At 41.6% G+C, this 11,054-nt stretch overlaps 1 pseudogene; it reads left to right on the forward strand.

The window, feature by feature from the left end:
- Positions 1–234: 234 nt before the first annotated feature.
- Positions 235–10,090, forward strand: LOC149546397 (uncharacterized; annotated as a pseudogene).
- The last annotated feature ends 964 nt before the right edge of the window (positions 10,091–11,054 follow it).

Raw genomic sequence — 11,054 nt, forward strand, 5'->3', positions numbered from 1 at the left:
GCTCGTAGGCGTGGACGAGGTGGTAGACGTGCACGAGATGCACAGGTAGAGCAGGATGCCAATGTAGAGCATGGTGCTAGTATGGCACAAGAAGCTAGGGTTGGGCCAGAGATAGAGATTGGACAAGGGGAACAGCCCCGGAACCCCAACCAGGACATTCTAGATGCTATCCAAAATCTTATTGGTGTGGTACAATAGAGGTTGCCTGCAACAGCAGCTCACCCTAGTCAGCAAATGTCAGAGGAGCATAGGACTGTTATCAGAGAGAGGACAAGGAGTCCTCCACCTAACCATATTGGGAGTCATGCTGAGCTCCAGGGGGAGTCTGTCCACATACCTGAATCTCCAGCAGGGGTAGAACTTCGACCTATACCGAGAGCACCCCGGGATATAGGAGATGAGATTAAAGAATTGCTTCGTCTTCAGCCACCCCCTTTTCATGGGTCTACAGATGGTTCAGAGGCAGAATCCTTCTTGTTATGTTTGGAGAGATGTTATGGGTTGCGTCCTTTTGGGAGTAATGTAAGGGCCCGTTTTGCTATACACCTTTTGCAAGGACCAGCCTCCAAATGGTGGGATGAGGAGAAGGCTATGGGGGATATTGATATGGACACTCTCACTTGGGATACCTTCCTACAAAGGTTCAGAGAGAGATATTTATCAGAGCATTACAGGCAGTGAAAGATTGATGAGTTCCATGACTTACAGCAGAGGGGATTGACAGTAACACAGTATGAGAATAAGTTTTTAGAGCTCCTCCCTTATGTTGACTATATGAGAGATGAGAAGCTTCGGATTAACCATTTCATTAGAGGTCTTAATCCCTCGATTGCAGGACAGGTTCGCATGGCAGCACCAGTAGGCTTCAGAGCTATAGTGGAGAGGGCTCTTATTGCAGAGGATATACGCAATAAGGCTCAGGATACTCATGATAGATCTCAGCGTCGGGGTACTACCCCCTTTCCACCTAGGTCACAGTGGAAGGGAAATCAGCGACACTCTTCAAGATCTTTTAGAGGCCCCCAGTCACAGCAGGATCAGAGGCAGAAGCCTCCACAGGGATACCAAGGCACTAAGCCCAAGCAGAGGCAGGCACAGGGTTCTCATCAGGATCATAGATCACAAGCTTCTCATGCACCTCCAGCATGGACTCAGCAGCCCACTAGAGGTGGTTTTAGTGGATCTACTCAGACAGGGGGACACCAGCAGCCCCGATCTACAGGATTACAAACTCAGACCCACGGACCTTGTTATTCTTGTGGTGGCATGGGTCACATTGCTAGGGATTGTCCACATAGACAGAGGGTAGCTGCATCTGAACCAACAGTGGGTGACATGGGACGTTCTCATAGGGTATTTATAGCAATAGATGACAGACAGGCTGAGCATCAGGCTACCATGATAGAGGCTACAGGTATTATTGGTGGTAGTAGTATATCTATATTGTTTGATCCAGGAGCTACTGATTCTTTTGTATCACCCTTAGTTGTGGAGCATTGTAGGCTGGTGGCAGTTAAGCAAGATGTTAGCTGGGATGTAGAGTTAGCCTCAGGTGCTAAGGTATTGGTTAGATCCATGGTCAGGAATTGCCCTATTCAAATTGGGGATATCACTACTTGTGCAGATCTACGTATCACCCCCTTAGGATCATATGATGTAGTCCTTGGTATGGATTGGCTATGTGCTCACCATGCCAAGGTGGATTATAGGAAGAAGGAGGTGGATTGTAATGATGATCATGGTACACCTATAGTGATTTTAGGTGTTCAGAGACCTGTGTCCCTCCGCATGATCTCCGCTATGCAACTTAAGCGATGTATGAGAAAAGGGTGTCAGTTATATGCTATTACCATTAATGATCTTGAGGGAGAGGAGAATGGGCCATGTCTCGAGGATTACCCAGTGTTACAAGAGTTTAGATATGTATTTCCTTCTAAATTACCGGGTATGCCTCCACCCAGGACAGTGGATTTCCATATTGATTTGGTTCCAGGGGCCCAACCAGTATCTAGAGCTCCATATAGGATGACTACTAATGAGCTCAATGAGCTCAAGATTCAGCTAGAAGAACTCTTGGAGAAGGGGCACATTCGTCCTAGTGTCTCACCATGGGGAGCACCAGTTGTCTTTGTCAAGAAGAAGGATGGATCCTTGAGGTTGTGCATAGACTACCGCCAACTTAATAAGCTAACCATTAAGAACCGTTATCCACTTCCTATAATTGATGACTTATTTGACCAGCTTCAAGGTGCTCGAGTGTTTTCCAAGATTGATCTGAAGTCAGGATATCACCAGTTGAGGATTTTGGAGAGTGACATCCATAAGACTGCCTTTCGCATGAGATATGGGCATTATGAGTTTACAGTGGTTCCTTTTGGTCTCACTAATGCCCCATCTGTATTCATGAGCCTTATGAATGGAGTATTTCGTACATTCTTGGATAGATTTGTGGTGATATTCTTGGATGATATATTGGTCTATTCACGGAATGAACAAGAGCATGAAGAAAATTTGAGACAAGTCCTTCAATGCTTGAGAGATACTCAATTATATGCCAATTTGTCGAAGTGTTCTTTCTTCTGCACAGAGATCAGCTACCTAGGTCATGTGATATCAGGTGATGGGATCTCAGTTGACCCATCAAAGATTAGAGCCATTATAGACTGGCCAGCACCGACGACAGTTACAGAAGTCAGGAGCTTTATGGGGTTGGCTGGTTACTACAGGTGTTTTGTGGAGGGTTTCTCAAGGATAGCACATCCTATTACTTCTCTCCAGAGAAAAGGGAAGAAATTTGAGTGGACAGATAAATGTGAGAGAGCTTTTCAAGAGTTGAAGAAGGCCCTCACTAGTGCTCCTATTCTTGTAGCACCTGATCCCTCTATAGACTTTGTAGTGTGTACCGATGCGTCATTGGATGGGTTAGGGGCAGTACTCATGCAGAATGGGTGAGTTATAGCCTATGAGTCTAGGAAACTTAAGACTCATGAACTCAATTATCCTACCCATGATCTTGAGCTTGCAGCAGTAGTACATGCCTTGGTTAGATGGCGCCATTTCCTTTTGGGACACCATTTTGAACTCCACTCAGATCATCACAACCTTCAGTATATTTTCTCTCAACCAAACCTTAATGCTCGGCAAAGGAGATGGATGGAGTTTTTATGTGAGTATGACTTTGATGTACACTACATCAAGGGGAAGGAGAATGTGGTTGCAGATGCCTTAAGTCGGAGATGCCATAAGTTGTCATCCATGGTCACCAGCACAGATTTGAGGGGGAGAATAATGCAACACTTACCAGAGGATGATTTTTATAGGGATGTGTGTCAGATGGTTAGATCTCAGAGGCCTCTTCAGGGGAGGTTCTCCAACTATGTGTTAGAGTCTGATGGACTTCTACGTCACCGAGGGTGCATTTATGTACCTTCTACTGGAGGATTGCGTGATTTTATTGTTCTTGAGGCTCATAGGGCACCTTATGCAGCACATCGAGGGGTTAGGAAGTTGCATGCAAACTTGAGACGACTCTTTCATTGGCCCGGCATGAGGATGCATATTGCAGGGATAGTTGCTAGATGCCTAGAGTGCCAGAGAGTTAAGGCAGAACATGGACATCCTGGTGGGTTACTTTATCCTCATGAGATTCCAGAATGGAAGTGGGATGTTATTTCTATAGATTTTGTTGTGGGTCTTCCTATGTCTTCTCATCGTCACGATGCCATCATGGTGATAGTTGACACATTGACCAAGGTGGCCCACTTCTCACCTATACGTACCACTTTCACTGCTCCTACAGTAGCACAAGTATTCATGCGAGACATTGTGAGACTCCATGGCATTCCTCGCAAGATTATTTCTGATAGAGACTCTATATTTACCTCCTCCTTTTGGAGAGAGTTACAGGGAGCCCTAGGGACTAAGCTTAACTTGAGCACAACATACCACCCTCAGCTAGATGGGTAGACTGAGAGAGTTAACCAGGTATTAGAGGACATGTTGCGCATGTATGTGATGGATAATCAAGTTAAATGGGAGGATTATTTGCATCTAGTAGAGTTTGCCTATAATAATGGGCACCATTCTTCTTTGGGCATGCCACCTTATCAGGCCCTATATGGCAGACCTTGCAGGACACCATTAAGTTGGGATAGGATTGAGGACAGGGTAACAGTTGGACCACAGATTGTCAAGGAGATGGAGCAGCAAGTCTTGTTGATTAGGCAACATCTCAAGGAAGCTCAAGACTGACAAAAGAAGTATGCTAATGCCCATAGGACAGATCGAGCCTTTATGGTGGGAGATAGAGTATTTCTGAGAGTGCGTCCGCACAAGAGTCCAATCCATTTTGGAAAGGGCTCTAAGCTTGCTCCTCAATTTGTTGGGCCATTTGAGATTTTGGAGAGGATAGGACCAGTTGCCTATCACTTAGCCTTGCCACCTAGCCTATCACGCATCCACGATGTTTTTCATGTCTCTTCCTTGAGGAAGTATATTTATGATGCATCTCATGTTATAGATTGGGATTTTATGCAGGTAGCACCAGATGGCCAGCTCTCCCTAGAGCCCATTCACATATTGGCCCGCAGGACCCTTCAACTTCGAGGTAGAGAAGTGGACCAGGTTAAGGTCCAATGGGATTGCTATGATGAGGTCACAGCCACATGGGAGGACACGATGCAGATGAGACGTGACTACCCCTATCTATTTGATGAACTCCAAGAGGAAGTTCATGCCTAGAGGGGGAGGATGTCATGTCCCACCCCGACCATCATAGCACTATTGACATTTTGTTTCTTTTGGACTTTGATAGTTAGACTCTAGATGACACATTATTACCCACTATGGACATTGACATTTTGATCCTTAGACTATTTGATTTCATGTTATGTTATTGGGACATTGATACCTATATCATTAGGCTATATGATGATTCCTTATGATGTTACTAGGACACTAATATTCTAAGTAGTTTTTATGATATTATTCAGATATGCTTACTTACCTTCTTGATGATCCATATGTCATGATTAAAGCTTATGTTATACTCAAGTGAATGTTTGATTTTTGAATTGTGGTCTCCATATGGTGCTAGATTATCATGTCTTAGCATATTTAGAGTAACATTAAGAATTCATGTATCATTTGAATAAACTAGAATTGTATACTTATATTATATTTGATGCATTGCTTAAGGTAGATTAATTCCATAATTTTCTGTAAGAATAAATGATCATAATGTTTTACTATCTAGATTAGAGAATTGCTACAAATGTGAAGTGTGTAATGTGATATGAATGGAAATACATATTTTATATTAGTTATGTTATTCATTGATGATAGAATCTATGTGATTTATATTTACATTATCATTTTATCACCTTATTCTTGGACTATTGATATTTGCAATAAGTGTGCAGGAAAGAAGCCCATGGATTTATGGAGAACCTTGCTAGGTGTTTGGAAAAACCAAGGTTAACCCTAAGGAGGGTATAACCTTTTTACCCTTGTATTTTATTTGTAAAACCAATTTGTGTGTATTATTGTGATTCTATAAAAGTAAATTTGTTTTTCTTGATGGCTTGCCAAGTGTATTGTGTGTATTGTGGTGTCACTTGACACATGTTCTCCTTTGTAGCATGCTTAGTGGGATGGTAGGTGGTTGAGTGAACCAAGGAGTGGTTTGGTAGGATTTCTTTTCCCTAGGTGTATTTATGGGTCCAAGAGGGATTCTTTCCATGCTAGGTCGAATGCACACCTTTTGTGAATTTCTAGGAGGTTTACACCATCCCTAGGGGTAGTTTGAGGTCTTATTTTAAAGCCCATATGATATACCTAGGGGGTAGGGGCATTTTTAAGTATTATAAGCTTCCCTAGTCATTGAAAAGGGCACCCAAAAATTGTGGATTCCCAAGTTGGCCGAATTTGGAAACTTAAGCATCAAAAGAAAAGATTCTTGAGAGAGAGTTGGTTGGAGATTTCTTGGGGGGAGAATTTTTGGATAGAATTTTTGGAAAAGGAATCTAAGTTGGGTAAAATTTTGGAAAAAGGAAAAAAAACAAGGAGAAGAAGATAGCTTAGGAGGAGGATTGCTGGTAAAAAGAGAGGGAGCTCAAATTTGCTTGGAAACCAGGTTGGTAACCTTATGTACCCTTGCTATGAAAGCTTGTTGTCAAGTAGATTATTTTTATTGTGTTATGCATGTGAGTTTTTTGTAATGTAGTTGTAATATGGTGTGTTGTAATGTTGTGTTGTGTAAGGTTGAGGGATCATGTTTCAGTTTTGGTGTATGTGTGTATTGTGATTTACTTTGTGTTGTGAATTCATATGTTCTTGTTGCAGTTTTCTGGTTTGTGTGTGACAAGGTGAGTCTCATCTCTTGGGAGGGAAAGAGAGCCTTGTGAGGGTAAGGGGTGCATAGAGAATGTGTTGGGTGAGAGTCTCTCCTAGAGTAGGAGAGGGATGCCATATGGGTGTTATGGGCCCCATATGCCACCTTGCTAGAGTTATAAGTATTGTAAAGATGCCATGTGAGGGCATGTATGTGGTATTGGGTTGCCTTGTGAAGGCATGTGTATAAAATGTATAGCCTAATGAAGGCATAGTTGCAGGTGGAGTCTCCCCAACATTCATTTTCCACCCTTACCCCTTGAGATGGATCTACATGTGATCCTAAGTGGTCTACCTTGGTTGGGAATTTTTGTGGTTTTATTTGTCAACTGTAAAATGTGTGAACAGTTTCGTAACGTGAGCATTGTGTTGTAAATGGTTGTTAGTAATGTATGTCCACCTAGTCAAGGTTCTCCTTGCTCGGGGGTGGCCTTTAAAAGGCCTAAGGTTTGGAGGAGAGTACCATGGGCTTGTTTGTGTGTGTTGTACTGCAGGTTGTGATCTATGGATTGAAGACTTGAAGAGAAGAAGGATGTTGTCTTATTTTCATGTGCAACAAAAACATACTTCCAAGTGAATTCTTATTGTATTAGGGAGAGTCACCCTTGGGTAACTCCCAATCTTGTGTTTTATGACAGCTTGTAAGCTGGAAAATTGTATAAGTGGACTGTATAAGTGGACTGTACTTGTTGATATGTTGCTATATTCAGTGATTAAAGAAATTTATATATCATGCACTATCCTATAGTATATAGAAATGAGTAAAGTTGTTATGCTTTTGTTTCTAAAATGATTCTAAGAGAAAATGTGTGTCTCCATTTGAAATTGATACATTTGGTTATAAAGACATTTTGTTAGAATTTCAAATAATGTTCTGGTTGGAAGGAACTAAAGTGGTTAGTGAAGTTAGTTAAATGTATTGTAAGAATGTACATCAATATTGTAGATCAAGGAAAATAAATATAACAAATAAAATAAAATAAAAATGCTTTCATTGAAAAAGAAAAATATATTTATATTTGTTGGTTCCTTTGACTGTAATATTGGTGCACTACACCCTAGTTGACTTGAGTTAACTATTTCCAAAATGGATTTTGAAAACATGGAGAATGTAGAGTTGAAAGGATTCCAAGAATCACAAAGTATCAAAAAGATTTGGGCGGCACAAGTGTTCGATCGCGTCGGTCCCTAAAATTTTTAAATGCATTTTTTAGGCTCTTAGGTGTGTTAGATTTCAAATTTGATCCTAAAAATGGATTCAGAATGGTCAAATTAACCAGGGGTGTGATTTTTGTGCAAATCCGAGCACTTTGAAAAATTTGGTCAACAGCTATATAAGGGCCTGAGGGGTCATTTTCAATTCATTTGTGCTTTTTGTCTTCTATTGATTTGAGCTATGAGAGACACATGGTAGTTAGTGTGAGACATCATCAATTCAAGTGCTCTAGACGTCATAGCCGCCCAACAGACTACGGACCACCAGTAAGTCATCGATTCTCTTCCTTCGTACTTTCACTTTCATGCATTTTGATGTCATTTATTGCACATTTTAGCATGTTTTAGGATCATCCAATCTCTCTTCACACCAAACCTATTGGCTTTCATGTGAAGATCTTCTTTCTTTGCATGTAGAAATAGGATGTGCTATTTCTTTGCACGCAGCGGTGAGGATCTTCACACAGGAGAAATTATGTCTCATGTTAAGAACGAGATTATTTGCATGAGGGAATTCCTTTCTTGCTTGAACAACTCTTTTCTCATGGAGACAGCACATTTTTCGTATGATGGTGTGATTCTTCATGCAAAGAAAGAATGTTTTCGTGCAAAACTAGGAGAATTTGGCACAAGATTTCATGAATTTTGCACAAAATCTCCTGATAGTTTCGTTCAAAAGTTTAATTTGCATGCTCAAAATTGCATTGTAATTTTTAATATGCAATGTTTTGACTTGATACTGATTATTTCTCTCTTTTTTTGGTGTTGTACATACAGGAGGTCTTTGGTAACATTGCATTCAAGTCTCATTTTCCACCATATGGGGAGTTATTGCAGAGTTTGGATGATGCTGATCGAGCACACATTTTGCGATTGGGTTTGTCTTCAGTGATGGTGAATCACAGCCTTCTCACTACATTGGTTGAGCATTTCCATTCAGAGATGAACACATTTCACTTGCCAATGGGTGAGATGACTATCACACCAGAGGACATATGGAGTATTTTGCAGATTCCTTTCCATGGTGTCCGGGTTGTCTATGATACAGTGCCCTGAGAAGGGACAGAGGAACTATCTATTGTATTTGGGTGAGAGCTACCAAGGGGCAGGGCCATCAGCTGGGATGAGGTTACGCACACTTATGGACTGACACACAGGCTGGCAGCTATGTTGGCTATATTTTTGAGCTATTTTCGATGTCTTGACAAAGAATAGCATGGTTTGGAGTGTGGGTGGGGAGTCATGCTCCATTGGATGTTAGAGGCACCTAAGATCTTTGGGTGGGGTCAGTGCATGCTGGCTCACCTTTTCCATGAGATGCACAAGGTCATCTTCCACAACAAGAAGACCACGGTAGCCAGAGTATATGTTTTGCAGATATGGATCTGCGAGCATCTTCCTATATGCAGGCCAATTTTTGAGGATGCCATAGAGCCCATGGAGCCCTATATTTGCAAATATCAAGGGCATATTACCTAGGTCCATCTAGGTAAGACTGAGCAATAGAGGATACATCTTGATGACCTGGTGTCCGTTGTGTGGCGACCCTAGAGAGAGACAGAGGACTGGGATGATGCCCCTGGAGAGTTAGCATGGATGTTTAGTTCTCGACCTCTGGTAGGAAAGATGACATCTTTTATTGATAGATTTGTGATCTCACGAGTGTGGTAGTAGTATAGCTGACCACATGACATTTCTCTTGAGTTTTGTGCCTATGCCAGGGTGTAGAAGGATGTGGATTGGGGATGACTAGCATGGATGGACCCAAGGCAGTCCATGATAGATATTTGCAACCTAGCTGCAAATTAGTGGGACTACCTACTAGAGGTAGTAGATGCTAAGAAGATGCCTACATATCAAGAATTTTTGATCAACCATCCATTCCCATGTTTTACAAATCCAGTGTGGATGACAGGGCAAATAGAGAGACAGATGCACCAGTAGCAGCAAGTATAGCCATAGCTATCAGTTTAGCCATAGCAGTAGTCACGGGTTTGACACTGAGTACAGTAGATGCTGATTCCCCCATGTCAAATGGGATCATACCTAGGTACCGAAGGTAGTGGGATAGGACATAGTCGGTGCTGCTGGTAGAGGGGGTGCAAGACATGGTACGATGGTACAGAGAGCAGGTTCGTGCTGCCTCCTGAAAGTTTGGAAAGTTACAGATTTCAGTGGTAGTCTAGGATGCATAGCTGGTGGAGCGATAGCACGATATAGATCTTTGGAGGGAGCACACCGAGACTATAGAGTAGAGATTGGAGCTAGCACAGGATGAGATTCAGATTTAGTTAGCTCGAGCAATGTATTACTATGTTGCATATACCAGTGCGGTGCCAGATGAGACACTCCAGGTGCAGTGCTTTTCTTAGTATGCGCAAGAGTCTATGGTGCATGACCTCCTACCAGACCAGATATGCCACCACCACCTCTGCTACCTACTGCTCCTGTTCCTCCTGGAGGCAAGGGTGTGGGACAAGGTTAGATGCTTTGTGCCTGATCTCTAATTTTGATCCTGGGCTATGTATCAACTAGTGTGCCAGCACCACATGTATCATTTTTTTGATCGATTGTGCTTGAGTAGCACCCATTTTTGTACTGATCCATTCTTTTGATATATATATATACAAGATCTTGAGCCAAGTATCCCTATGTACATGTCATTGTCTATTTTTTATTTACTTTGATATACATGAGATGTATGTTGTATTTGGATAGAATGCATATGTATGGACTGACATCTCATGTAGTGTTGCATGTTTTTGCTTAATAGTGACAAGTATTCCATTGAGGAGTGCAAATAAATGGACCAAATGCTTGTATAGCCATAGAGGAACTTGATATATGTGGAGATTCCCCCAATCATTCATCAAAAAGGGTAGGAATAGAATGACCATCAAATTGTGTGCTTATGCAAGTGAAGAATGTAATGCAAGACTATGTTAAATGCAACCCTAGGTCTGGTTACCAAGCCTCACTATTTAATCATCACCAAATATAGAACAAAGCTCGTAGGTCATACAATTCCCACTAACATTGAAATCATGGAAATATGAATATAACATATGTTATTTGTTTTTCAGGATTAAATGTAAGCATTCGAGGCACAAGAAGCCAAAATGACCAAAACATTTGTCCCTTTTAATGTAGCAAGTTAACATAAGCATTAGAGTGCTAGGATGACCTGAATGTTGCTTGCATGATAGGCACACCAAACACACAGGGGATCCCTCTTATGCTAAGTATTCAGTATTCATTTTGTCTACAATGACCCTTGCATTCATAACTTGAGATAGAAGAGTGCTAGATATACTTGCAGTGACCCGTATGTTCACTTAGCACGATGAGTATCAATATTTAATGTAGCATGAAGAGTTCACTCCAACAAACAAGGAGAAGAACCAACATTATTGATGCATCCATATAAAAGAAGTCGAGGTACACATGGC

Source organism: Cupressus sempervirens, chromosome 7 (assembly GCF_028749045.1).
Source record: "Cupressus sempervirens isolate cs-2001-9-10 chromosome 7, ASM2874904v1, whole genome shotgun sequence".
Lineage (NCBI taxonomy): Eukaryota > Viridiplantae > Streptophyta > Pinopsida > Cupressales > Cupressaceae > Cupressus > Cupressus sempervirens.